Source organism: Pseudophryne corroboree, chromosome 8, assembly GCF_028390025.1.
Source record: "Pseudophryne corroboree isolate aPseCor3 chromosome 8, aPseCor3.hap2, whole genome shotgun sequence".
Classification (NCBI taxonomy): domain Eukaryota; kingdom Metazoa; phylum Chordata; class Amphibia; order Anura; family Myobatrachidae; genus Pseudophryne; species Pseudophryne corroboree.
In genome coordinates, this window is record NC_086451.1 from 358,347,166 (window position 1) to 358,361,929 (window position 14,764).

Consider the following 14,764-nt stretch of genomic DNA (forward strand, 5'->3'; position numbering starts at 1 on the left):
ATATTTTTGTTACATTCTGTGGTATGCGGTTAACTCGTCGAGATCCCGACTGTCACAATACCGATGCCGGGATCCCGACGGCGGGGGGGCACCATACTGCTGCCGATATACCAGTGAAGTAGATCATTCCCCTTCTATGGGTGTCCACAACACCCATAGAGGGAGAATAGAACCTGAGGTGATTGAAGCTTGCCCCCGAGCCTGCAAGGGGCTTCGTTTTGCTCGACCCCCTGCCGGCATTCTACCGCTCAGGATGCCGATGTCGGGATACAGATGGTAAATCATACCGAACCGCACTGTCTCATCTGTACCTTTTATCCTCTTTCTTCTTTGTACATTCTGTCATGCCCTACACTTTACTCTTGTTCCACTTCACTTATTTTATAGTCTCTCCTTTATTTTATCATAGTAATATTATTCTCATTATCTTTACTCTTTGTCCTTTACTTTCTCCAAATGTCTCTTTTTAGTTTCCTTAATTTTTTATCTGTCCACGCTCTCATACTACATACTCATACTATATTATACCGCACACAGATCCCTTTCCCTCTATATTACAAAACACGCAAGTACCTGTCCCTCTATACTACAACACACACAAGTCCCTGTCCCTCTGTGTTAGAAAACACACAAATCCTTATCCCTTTATATTACCAAACCCAAGTACATGTCCCTATATATTACAACACACGCAAGTACCTGTCCCTCTATAGTACAACAGTCCATGTCCCTCTACATTACGACTCACGGAAGTCCCTGTCCCGCTATATTACAACACACAAGTCCCTGTCCCGCTATATTACAACACACAAGTCCCTGTCCCGCTATATTACAACACACAAGTCCCTGTCCCTCTGTATTACAGCACACGCAAGTACTTGTCCCGCCATATTAAAACACGCAAGTCCCTGTCCTTCTATATTACAACACCCGCAAGTCCCTGTCCTGCTATATTAGAACACACAAGTCCCTGTCCCTCTATATTACAACATACACATGTCCCTATCCCTCTATATTACAACTCACAAGTGCCTGTCTCTCTATATTACAACATGCAAGTCCCTGTCCCTTTATATTACAACACGAAAGTCCCTGTCACTCTGTATTACAACACACACAAGTACTTGTCCCTCTATATTACAACACGCAAGTCCCTGTCCCTCTATATTACAACACGCAAGTGCCTGTCTCTCTATATTACAACACGCAAGTCCCTGATCCTCTATATTGCAACACACAAGTACCTGTCCCTCTATATTACAACACGCAAGTACCTGTCTCTCTATATTACAACATGCAAATACTTGTCCCTCTATATTACAACACACAAGTCCCTGTCACTTTATATTACAACCGCAAGTAAGTCCCTGTCCCTCTATATTACAACACGCAAGTACCTGTTCCATTTTCTTGACTCTTTACACTCTTTGAAGCCTCTTTAGTCTTTATACTTTAGTCTCATTTATTTTGTCTTCCTTTTTCTCCATAATAGCTTACTGACATATTTTCCTTCCTAATCCCTGACATAGAGCCTCTTACTTGCCTTATTCTCTATCTCTCTCTATCACATACTTTTCTTTGCCACCTCAATTTATTTTCTTTCACTCCACTTTTATTTTCATTAGTAATCCATATACCTCTCTGTCCTCTCCCTCATCCCTTCTACTACATCTTACTGTACTTTACCGTGCACTGAGCTACTGAACCTCTTTCTGCCCCTGTAGTCGGTTCAGTCACTTCTCTGCAGCAGAGCAGTGCCGAGTGCTAGCCACGCCCCCTAACATGACGTCATGCCTAGTCCGGAGCTTGCTGTATGAGGAAGTGCTGCACGTACTGCAGCATCACTGGCAGTTGCTGTGCACTGTGTGCAGGGGCCGTTTCCAAGCTCTGCTTGATCGGAACTGAACTCCGATCGCGGCCGGAGGCCAGGTGGAGGGGTGAGTCAGCCTGCTAAGGGGACAATGGGACCGGCCAACCAGGAACTGTCCCGGCGTCCCAATCCGCCCCTGGCTACCTACGATATAGGCAAAGGAGGGGGAATGCACCTGACTGAAGCGCAGTGGAGAATGATTTCAACGTTGTGCAAGGTTCTGCAACCCTTTGAACTTGCCACACGTTAAGTCAGTTCAGACACTGCCAGCCTGAGTCAGGTCATTCCCCTCATCAGGCTTTTGCAGAAGAAGCTGGAGAGATTGAAGGAGGAGCTAATACAGAGCGATTCCGCTAGGCATGTGGGACTTGTGGATGGAGCCCTTAATTTGCTTAACCAGGATTCACGGGTGGTCAATCTGTTGAAATCAGAGCACTACATTTTGGCCACCGTGCTCGATCCTAGATTTAAAACCTACGTTGTATCTCTCTTTCCGGCAGACACAAGTCTGCAGAGGTTCAAAGACCTGCTGGTGAGAAAATTGTCAAGTCAAGCGGAACGTGACCCGTCAACAGCTCCTCCTTCATATTCTCCCGCAACTGAGGCTGCGAGGAAAAGGCTAAGAATTCCGAGCCCACCCACTGGCGGTGATGCAGGGCAGTCTGGAGCGAGGGCTGACATCTGGCCCGGAGTGAAGGACCTGCCAACGATTACTGATGTCGTCTACTGTCACTGCATATGATTCTGTCACCATTGAAAGAATGGTGGAGGATTATATGAGTGACCGCATCCAAGTAGGCACGTCAGACAGTCCGTACGTATACTGGCAGGAAAAAGAGGCAATTTGGAGGCCCTTGCACAAACTGGCTTTATTTTACCTAAATTGCCCCCCCTCCAGTGTGTACTCTGAAAGAATGTTTAGTGTAGCCGCTCACCTTGTCAGCAATCGGCGTACAAGGTTACTTCCAGAAAATGTGGAGAAGATGATGTTCATCAAAATGAATTATAATCAATTCCTCCGTGGAGACATTCACCAGGAATTGCCTCCAGAAAGTACACAGGGACCTGAGATGGTGGATTCCAGTGGGGACGAATTAATAATCTGTGAGGAGGGGGATGTACATAGTGAAAGGGGTGAGGAATCGGAGGATGAGGAGGAGGTGGACATCTTGCCTCTGTAGAGCCAGTTTGTGCAAGGAGAGATTGATTGCTTCTTTTTTGGTGGGGGCCCAAACCAACCAGTCATTTCAGTCACAGTCGTGTGGCAGACCCTGTCGCTGAAATTATGGGTTTGTTAAAGTGTTCATGTCCTGTTTATACAACATAAGGGTGGGTGGGAGGGCCCAAGAACAATTCCATCTTGGACCTCTTTTTTCTTTCATTTTTCTTTGCATCATGTGCTGTTTGGGGACTATTTTTTTAATCTGCCATCCTGTCTGACACTGCAGTGCCACTCCTAGATGGGCCAGGTGTTTGTGTCGGCCACTTGGGTCGCTTAGCTTAGTCACACAGCTACCTCATTGCGCCTCTTTTTTTCTTTGCATCATGTGCTGTTTGGGGACTATTTTTTGAAGTGCCATCCTGTCTGACACTGCAGTGCCACTCCTAGATGGGCCAGGTGTTTGTGTCGGTAACTTGGGTCGCTTAGCTTAGTCATCCAGCGACCTCGGTGCAAATTTTAGGACTAAAAATAATATTGTGAGGTGTGAGGTGTTCAGAATAGACTGGAAATGAGTGGAAATTATGGTTATTGAGGTTAATAATACTATGGGATCAAAATGACCCCCACATTCTATGATTTAAGCTGTGTTTGAGGGGTTTTTGTAAAAAAAAACACCCGAATCCAAAACACAACCGAATCCGACAAAAAATTTTCAGGGAGGTTTTGCCAAAACGCGTCCGAATCCAAAACACGGCCGTGGAACCGAATCCAAAACCAAAACACAAAACTAGAGATGTGCACTTGAAATTTTTCGGGTTTTGTGTTTTGGTTTTGGGTTCGGTTCCGCGGCCGTGTTTTGGGTTCGACCGCGTTTTGGCAAAACCTCACCAAATTTTTTTTGTCGGATTCGGGTGTGTTTTAGATTCGGGTGTTTTTTTCAAAAAACACTAAAAAACAGCTTAAATCATAAAATTTGGGGGTCATTTTGATCCCAAAGTATTATTAACCTCAAAAACCATAATTTCCACTCATTTTCAGTCTATTCTGAACACCTCACACCTCACAATATTATTTTTAGTCCTAAAATTTGCACCGAGGTCGCTGGATGACTAAGCTAAGCGACCCTAGTGGCCGACACAAACACCGGGCCCATCTAGGAGTGGCACTGCAGTGTCACGCAGGATGGCCCTTCCAAAAAACACTCCCCAAACAGCACATGACGCAAAGAAAAAAAGAGGCGCAATGAGGTAGCTGTGTGAGTAAGCTAAGCGACCCTAGTGGCCGACACAAACACCTGGCCCATCTAGGAGTGGCACTGCAGTGTCACGCAGGATGGCCCTTCCAAAAAACACTCCCCAAACAGCACATGACGCAAAGAAAAAAGAGGCGCAATGAGGTAGCTGTGTGAGTAAGATAAGCGACCCTAGTGGCCGACACAAACACCTGGCCCATCTAGGAGTGGCACTGCAGTGTCACGCAGGATGGCCCTTCCAAAAAACACTCCCCAAACAGCACATGACGCAAAGAAAAAAAGAGGCGCAATGAGGTAGCTGTGTGAGTAAGATAAGCGACCCTAGTGGCCGACACAAACACCTGGCCCATCTAGGAGTGGCACTGCAGTGTCACGCAGGATGGCCCTTCAAAAAAATACTCCCCAAACAGCACATGACGCAAAGAAAAATTAAAGAAAAAAGAGGTGCAAGATGGAATTGTCCTTGAGCCCTCCCACCCTCCCTTATGTTGTATAAACAGGACATGCACACTTTAACCAACCCATCATTTCAGTGACAGGGTCTGCCACACGACTGTGACTGAAATGACGGGTTGGTTTGGACCCCCACCAAAAAAGAAGCAATTAATCTCTCCTTGCACAAACTGGCTCTACAGAGGCAAGATGTCCACCTCATCATCATCCTCCAATATATCACCGTGTACATCCCCCTCCTCACAGATTATCAATTCGTCCCCACTGGAATCCACCATCTCAGCTCCCTGTGTACTTTGTGGAGGCAATTGCTGCTGGTCAATGTCTCCACGGAGGAATTGATTATAATTCATTTTAATGAACATCATCTTCTCCACATTTTCTGGAAGTAACCTCGTACGCCGATTGCTGACAAGGTGAGCGGCAGCACTAAACACTCTTTCGGAGTACACACTTATGGGAGGGCAACTTAGGTAGAATAAAGCCAGTTTGTGCAAGGGCCTCCAAATTGCCTCTTTTTCCTGCCAGTATAAGTACGGACTGTCTGACGTGCCTACTTGGATGCGGTCACTCATATAATCCTCCACCATTCTTTCAATGGGGAGAGAATCATATGCAGTGCCAGTAGACGACATGTCCGTAATCATTTGCAGGTCCTTCAGTCCGGACCAGATGTCAGCATCAGCAGTCGCTCCAGACTGCCCTGCATCACCGCCAGCGGGTGGGCTCGGAATTCTGAGCCTTTTCCTCGCACCCCCAGTTGCGGGAGAATGTGAAGGAGGAGATGTTGACAGGTCGCGTTCCGCTTGACTTGACAATTTTCTCACCAGCAGGTCTTTGAACCCCAGCAGACTTGTGTGTGCCGGAAAGAGAGATCCAAGGTAGGTTTTAAATCTAGGATCGAGCACGGTGGCCAAAATGTAGTGCTCTGATTTCAACAGATTGACCACCCGTGAATCCTTGTTAAGCGAATTAAGGGCTCCATCCACAAGTCCCACATGCCTAGCGGAATCGCTCTGTGTTAGCTCCTCCTTCAATGTCTCCAGCTTCTTCTGCAAAAGCCTGATGAGGGGAATGACCTGACTCAGGCTGGCAGTGTCTGAACTGACTTCACGTGTGGCAAGTTCAAAGGGCAGCAGAACCTTGCACAACGTTGAAATCATTCTCCACTGCGCTTGAGACAGGTGCATTCCACCTCCTATATCGTGCTCAATTGTATAGGCTTGAATGGCCTTTTGCTGCTCCTCCAACCTCTGAAGCATATATAGGGTTGAATTCCACCTCGTTACCACTTCTTGCTTCAGATGATGGCAGGGCAGGTTCAGGCGTTTTTGGTGGTGCTCCTGTCTTCTGTACGTGGTGCCTGTACGCCGAAAGTGTCCCGCAATTCTTCTGGCCACCGACAGCATCTCTTGCACGCCCCTCTCGTTTTTTAAATAATTCTGCACCACCAAATTCAAGGTATGTGCAAAACATGGGACGTGCTGGAATTTGCCCATATTTAATGCACACACAATATTGCTGGCGTTGTCCGATGCCACAAATCCACAGGAGAGTCCAATTGGGGTAAGCCATTCCGCGATGATCTTCCTCAGTTGCCGTAAGAGGTTTTCAGCTGTGTGCGTATTCTGGAAACCGGTGATACAAAGCGTAGCCTGCCTAGGAAAGAGTTGGCGTTTGCGAGATGCTGCTACTGGTGCCGCCGCTGCTGTTCTTGCGGCGGGAGTCCATACATCTACCCAGTGGGCTGTCACAGTCATATAGTCCTGACCCTGCCCTGCTCCACTTGTCCACATGTCCGTGGTTAAGTGGACATTGGGTACAACTGCATTTTTTAGGACACTGGTGAGTCTTTTTCTGACGTCCGTGTACATTCTCGGTATCGCCTGCCTAGAGAAGTGGAACCTAGATGGTATTTGGTAACGGGGGCACACTACCTCAAGAAATTGTCTAGTTCCCTGTGAACTAACGGCGGATACCGGACGCACATCTAACACCAAAATAGTTGTCAAGGCCTCAGTTATCCGCTTTGCAACAGGATGACTGCTGTGATATTTCATCTTCCTCGCAAAGGACTGTTGGACAGTCAATTGCTTGGTGGAAGTAGTAAAAGTGGGCTTACGACTTCCCCTCTGGGATGACCATCGACTCCCAGCAGCAACAACAGCAGCGCCAGAGCAGTAGGCGTTACACGCAAGAATGCATCGGAGGAATCCCAGGCAGGAGAGGACTCGTCAGAATTGCCAGTGACATGGCCTGCAGGACTATTGGCATTCCTGGGGAAGGAGGGAATTGACACTGAGGGAGTTGGTGGGGTGGTTTGCGTGAGCTTGGTTACAAGAGGAAGGGATTTACTGGTCAGTGGACTGCTTCCGCTGTCGCCCAAAGTTTTAGAACTTGTCACTGACTTATTATGAATGCGCTGCAGGTGACGTATAAGGGAGGATGTTCCGAGGTGGTTAACGTCCTTACCCCTACTTATTACAGCTTGACAAAGGCAACACACAGCTTGACAAATGTTGTCCGCATTTCTGTTGAAATACTTCCACACCGAAGAGCTGATTTTTTTGGTATTTTCACCAGGCATGTCAATGGCCATATTCCTCCCACGGACAACAGGTGTCTCCCCGGGTGCCTGACTTAAACAAACCACCTCACCATCAGAATCCTCCTTGTCAATTTCCTCCCCAGTGCCAGCAACACCCATATCCTCCTCATCCTGGTGTACTTCAACACTGACATCTTCAATCTGACTATCAGGAACTGGACTGCGGGTGCTCCTTCCAGCACTTGCAGGGGGCGTGCAAATGGTGGAAGGCGCATGCTCTTCACGTCCAGTGTTGGGAAGGTCAGGCATCGCAACCGACACAATTGGACTCTCCTTGTGGATTTGGGATTTCGAAGAACGCACAGTTCTTTGCTGTGCTTTTGCCAGCTTGAGTCTTTTCATTTTTCTAGCGAGAGGCTGAGTGCTTCCATCCTCATGTGAAGCTGAACCACTAGCCATGAACATAGGCCAGGGCCTCAGCCGTTCCTTGCCACTCCGTGTGGTAAATGGCATATTGGCAAGTTTACGCTTCTCCGACGACAATTTTATTTTAGATTTTTGAGTCCTTTTTTACTGATATTTGGTGTTTTGGATTTTACATGCTCTGTACTATGACATTGGGCATCGGCCTTGGCAGACGACGTTGCTGGCATTTCATCGTCTCGGCCATGACTAGTGGCAGCAGCTTCAGCACGAGGTGGAAGTCGATCTTGATCTTTCCCTATTTTTGGAACCTCAACATTTTTGTTCTCCATATTTTAATAGGCACAACTAAAAGGCACCTCAGGTAAACAATGGAGATGGATGGATACTAGTATACTTATGGATGACGAGCGACTGCCGACACAGAGGTAGCTACAGCCGTGGACTACCGTACTGTGTCTGCTGCTAATATAGACTGGATGATAATGAGATAAAATTAAAATATATATATATATATCACACTAGTCCTGCAGCCGGACAGGTATATATTATGTAATGACGGACCTGCTGGACACTGTCTGTCAGCACTGCAGACTCCTAAAGTAAGCTACTAGTATCAAGAAGATAGAAAAAAAAAAACCACGGGTAGGTGGTATACAATTATGGATGGACGAGCGACTGCCGACACAGGGGTAGCTACAGCCGTGGACTACCGTACTGTGTCTGCTGCTAATATAGACTGGATGATAATGAGATAAAATTAAAATATATATATATCACACTAGTACTGCAGCCGGACAGGTATATATTATGTAATGACGGACCTGCTGGACACTGTCTGTCAGACTCAGCACTGCAGACTCCTAAAGTAAGCTACTAGTATCAAGAAGATAGAAAAAAAAAAACCACGGGTAGGTGGTATACAATTATGGATGGACGAGCGACTGCCGACACAGAGGTAGCTACAGCCGTGGACTACCGTACTGTGTCTGCTGCTAATATAGACTGGATGATAATGAGATAAAATTAAAATATATATATATATCACACTAGTACTGCAGCCGGACAGGTATATATTATGTAATGACGGACCTGCTGGACACTGTCTGTCAGCACTGCAGACTCCTAAAGTAAGCTACTAGTATCAAGAAGATAGAAAAAAAAAAAACCACGGGTAGGTGGTATACAATTATGGATGGACGAGCGACTGCCGACACGGAGGTAGCTACAGCCGTGGACTTCCGTACTGTGTCTGCTGCTAATATAGACTGGATGATAATGAGATAAAATTAAAATATATATATATCACACTAGTACTGCAGCCGGACAGGTATATATTATGTAATGACGGACCTGCTGGACACTGTCTGTCAGACTCAGCACTGCAGACTCCTAAAGTAAGCTACTAGTATCAAGAAGATAGAAAAAAAAAAAACCACGGGTAGGTGGTATACAATTATGGATGGACGAGCGACTGCCGACACAGAGGTAGCTACAGCCGTGGACTACCGTACTGTGTCTGCTGCTAATATAGACTGGATGATAATGAGATAAAATTAAAATATATATATATATATATATATATATATCACACTAGTACTGCAGCCGGACAGGTATATATTATGTAATGACGGACCTGCTGGACACTTTCTGTCAGACTCAGCACTGCAGACTCCTAAAGTAAGCTACTAGTATCAAGAAGATAGAAAAAAAAAAACCACGGGTAGGTGGTATACAATTATGGATGGACGAGCGACTGCCGACACAGAGGTAGCTACAGCCGTGGACTACCGTACTGTGTCTGCTGCTAATATAGACTGGATGATAATGAGATAAAATTAAAATATATATATATATCACACTAGTACTGCAGCCGGACAGGTATATATTATGTAATGACGGACCTGCTGGACACTGTCTGTCAGACTCAGCACTGCAGACTCCTAAAGTAAGCTACTAGTATCAAGAAGATAGAAAAAAAAAAACCACGGGTAGGTGGTATACAATTATGGATGGATGAGCGACTGCCGACACAGAGGTAGCTACAGCCGTGGACTACCGTACTGTGTCTGCTGCTAATATAGACTGGATGATAATTTGATAAAATTAAAATATATATATCACACTAGTACTGCAGCCGGACAGGTATATATTATGTAATGACGGACCTGCTGGACACTGTCTGCAGAATGCGTTTATAAAAACACCACACGACGAGTGTTTAACTTTTTCAGGCAGACAATCACAATATACTGGTGGTCAGCAGACAATCACAATACTGGTGGTCAGTGGTCACTGGTCAGTCACACTGGCAGTGGCACTCTGGCAGCAAAAGTGTGCACTGTACTTAAAATATGTACTCCTGCTATAACTGCTCCCCAGTCTCCCCCACAATTAAGCTGTGTGAGCAGTGAGCACTCAGCACAGTCAGATAATGATATACAGTATTACATATGATGCAGCACACTGGGCTGAGCACAGATATGGTATGTGACTGTGTCACACTGTGTATCGTTTTTTTTCAGGCAGAGAACGGATTAATTAAACTGGTGGTCACTGGTCACACTATCAGCAGCAAGTAGTACTCCTCCTAATAATATGCTCCCAAAATTTGTGTCTCTCTCTAGTACTCTAGTCTAAACGGAGAGGACGCCAGCCACGTCCTCTCCCTATCAATCTCAATACACGTGTGAAAATGGCGGCGACGCGCGGCTCCTTATATAGAATCCGAGTCTCGCGATAGAATACGAGCCTCGCGAGAATCCGACAGCGGGATGATGACGTTCGGGCGCGCTCGGGTTAACCGAGCAAGGCGGGAAGATCCGAGTCGCTCGGCCCCGTGTAAAAAAACCTGAAGTTCGGGCGGGTTCGGATTCCGAGGAACCGAACCCGCTCATCTCTACACAAAACCCGAAAAATGTCCGATGCACATCACTACTTCTAAAACAAAATGCTGAAGGTCCACTACTAAAGTTCATTGGACCCAGGACAGGAATGGTTATTAGAAAAAAATGCAGTCCAAATACTGTTTGGGCTGACCATGCTGCCGAGTCTCTGCCGCCATTCCCCGGGTTCTAGAACCTGTACTATGTAGTTCACAGACGCCGGAACCTGATGCATTCACAGTAGCAGCGACGGTACTGCACATGCGCAAAAACCCAACTTCTATGGACTGCATCGGCTGCAGCTCACAGAAGCCGACTAGGGCCTACAGGAAGCTAGCTATCTGCTAATCGCAGCCAGTCTGGCAGTCCCAGAGGGAGGAAACACCTCCCAATGGGACTGCCCTGTGTGTCTGTGACTGATAAGTAGGACTTCTAATAGGAAGTCACTGCCAGTCTCAGTGAAGTCAGTGCAGTTTCACGGACTGCATCTGGCTTCACTGACAGTGAGCTGCGTGGCAGATTTTTCTGGGGGGCTGCAGTCCTGCAGCCCATAGGTAAAAACCGCCACTGGTATGTACACATATAAGTAGGTCAGTAATGTGTTAGGGGTGTAAATGCATTGCGGGGCCCGGGACTGAATAGGCACCCCCTCCCACTCCACTCCTCACGACTAGACAAGTAGACAACGGGAATAACCTTGGAGTATCCCAGGATTCATCCAGCTCCTTCTCTTTCGAGTGTGATGTCATGAGTTACCTCTCAGTCCCCAGCAACAGCAGAGGAGAAGGGTAGGGGATCAGATCCAGCAGTATGTCAGCCTGCCCCCTTACCGCTGCTACTTGCATTGGTGAGTTGCCAGCACAGGAGTGTAGTTTCTTAATTAGTGACCCACACTATGATTCTCTGTAGAGTAATGAATGACTCATTGCACAGCTTACCTGTGTGTAGTGATGAGCACCGGAAATTTTTCGGGTTTTGGTTTTGGGTTCGGTTCCGCGGCCGTGTTTTGGGTTCGAACGCGTTTTGGCAAAACCTCACCGAATTTTTCTTGTCGGATTCGGGTGTGTTTTGGATTCAGTTTTTTTTTTTTCAAAAAACCCTAAAAAACAGCTTAAATCATAGAATTTGGGGGTCATTTTGATCCCAAAGTATTATTAACCTCAATAACCATTATTTCCGCTCATTTTCAGTCTATTCTGAACACCTCACACCTCACAATATTATTTTTAGTCCTAAAATTTGCACCGAGGTCGCTGGATGACTAAGCTCAGCGACCCAAGTGGCCGACACAAACACCTGGCCCATCTAGGAGTGGCACTGCAGTGTCACGCAGGATGGCCCTTCCAAAAAACACTCCCCAAACAGCACATGACGCAAAGAAAAAAAGAGGCGCAATGAGGTAGCTGTGTGAGTAAGATAAGCGACCCAAGTGGCCGACACAAACACCTGGCCCATCTAGGAGTGGCACTGCAGTGTCACGCAGGATGTCCCTTCCAAAAAACACCCCCCAAACAGCACATGACGCAAAGAAAAATGAAAGAAAAAAGAGGTGCAAGATGGAATTGTCCTTGGGCCCTCCCACCCACCCTTATGTTGTATAAACAGGACATGCACACTTTAACCAACCCATCATTTCAGTGACAGGGTCTGCCACACGACTGTGACTGAAATGACGGGTTGGTTTGGACCCCCACCAAAAAAGAAGCAATTAATCTCTCCTTGCACAAACTGGCTCTACAGAGGCAAGATGTCCACCTCATCATCATCCTCCGATATATCACCGTGTACATCCTCCTCCTCACAGATTATCAATTCGTCCCCACTGGAATCCACCATCTCAGCTCCCTGTGTACTTTGTGGAGGCAATTGCTGCTGGTCAATGTCTCCACGGAGGAATTGATTATAATTCATTTTAATGAACATCATCTTCTCCACATTTTCTGGATGTAACCTCGTACGCCGATTGCTGACAAGGTGAGCGGCGGCACTAAACACTCTTTCACACTTGTGGGAGGGCAACTTAGGTAGAATAAAGCCAGTTTGTGCAAGGGCCTCCAAATTGCCTCTTTTTCCTGCCAGTATAAGTACGGACTGTCTGACGTGCCTACTTGGATGCGGTCACTCATATAATCCTCCACCATTCTTTCAATGGGGAGAGAATCATATGCAGTGACAGTAGACGACATGTCCGTAATCGTTGTCAGGTCCTTCAGTCCGGACCAGATGTCAGCATCAGCAGTCGCTCCAGACTGCCCTGCATCACCGCCAGCGGGTGGGCTCGGAATTCTGAGCCTTTTCCTCGCACCCCCAGTTGCGGGAGAATGTGAAGGAGGAGATGTTGACAGGTCGCGTTCCGCTTGACTTGACAATTTTGTCACCAGCAGTTCTTTGAACCCCAGCAGACTTGTGTCTGCCGGAAAGAGAGATCCAAGGTAGGTTTTAAATCTAGGATCGAGCACGGTGGCCAAAATGTAGTGCTCTGATTTCAACAGATTGACCACCCGTGAATCCTTGTTAAGCGAATTAAGGGCTTGTCCCACATGCCTAGCGGAATTGCTCTGTGTTAGCTCCTCCTTCAATGTCTCCAGCTTCTTCTGCAAAAGCCTGACTCAGGCTGGCAGTGTCTGAACTGACTTCACGTGTGGCAAGTTCAAAAGGTTGCAGAACCTTGCACAACGTTGAAATCATTCTCCACTGCGCTTGAGACAGGTGCATTCCACCTCCTATATCGTGCTCAGTTGTATAGGCTTGAATGGCCTTTTGCTGCTCCTCCAACCTCTGAAGCATATAGAGGGTTGAATTCCACCTCGTTACCACTTCTTGCTTCAGATGATGGCAGGGCAGGTTCAGGCGTTTTTGGTGGTGCTCCAGTCTTCTGTACGTGGTGCCTGTACGCCGAAAGTGTCCCGCAATTCTTCTGGCCACCGACAGCATCTCTTGCACGCCCCTCTCGTTTTTTAAATAATTCTGCACCACCAAATTCAAGGTATGTGCAAAACATGGGACGTGCTGGAATTTGCCCAGATTTAATGCACACACAATATTGCTGGCGTTGTCCGATGCCACAAATCCACAGGAGAGTCCAATTGGGGTAAGCCATTCTGCGATGATCTTCCTCAGTTGCCGTAAGAGGTTTTTAGCTGTGTGCGTATTCTGGAAAGCGGTGATACAAAGCGTAGCCTGCCTAGGAAAGAGTTGGCGTTTGCGAGATGCTGCTACTGGTGCCGCCGCTGCTGTTCTTGCGGCGGGAGTCCATACATCTACCCAGTGGGCTGTCACAGTCATATAGTCCTGAGCCTGCCCTGCTCCACATGTCCGTGGTTAAGTGGACATTGGGTACAACTGCATTTTTTAGGACACTGGTGAGTCTTTTTCTGAGGTCTGTGTACATTTTCGGTATCGCCTGCCTAGAGAAATGGAACCTAGATGGTATTTGGTACCGGGGACACAGTACCTCCAACAAGTCTCTAGTTGGCTCTGCAGTAATGATGGATACCGGAACCACGTTTCTCACCGCCCAGGATGCCAAGGCCTCAGTTATCCGCTTTGCAGCAGGATGACTGCTGTGATATTTCATCTTCCTCGCAAAGGACTGTTGGACAGTCAATTGCTTGGTGGAAGTAGTAAAAGTGGTCTTACGAGTACGACTTCCCCTCTGGGATGACCATCGACTCCCAGCAGCAACAACAGCAGCGCCAGCAGCAGTAGGCGTTACACGCAAGGATGCATCGGAGGAATCCCAGGCAGGAGAGGACTCGTCAGAATTGCCAGTGACATGGCCTGCAGGACTATTGGCATTCCTGGGGAAGAAGGAAATTGACACTGAGGGAGTTGGTGGGGTGGTTTGCGTGAGCTTGGTTACAAGAGGAAGGGATTTACTGGTCAGTGGACTGCTTCCGCTGTCGCCCAAAGTTTTTGAACTTGTCACTGACTTATGATGAATGCGCTGCAGGTGACGTATAAGGGAGGATGTTCCGAGGTGGTTAACGTCCTTACCCCTACTTATTACAGCTTGACAAAGGCAACACACGGCTTGACAAATGTTGTCCGCATTTCTGTTGAAATACTTCCACAACGAAGAGCTGATTTTTTTGGTATTTTCACCAGGCATGTCAATGGCCCTATTCCTCCCATGGACAACAGGTGTCTCCCCGGGTGCCTGACTTAAACA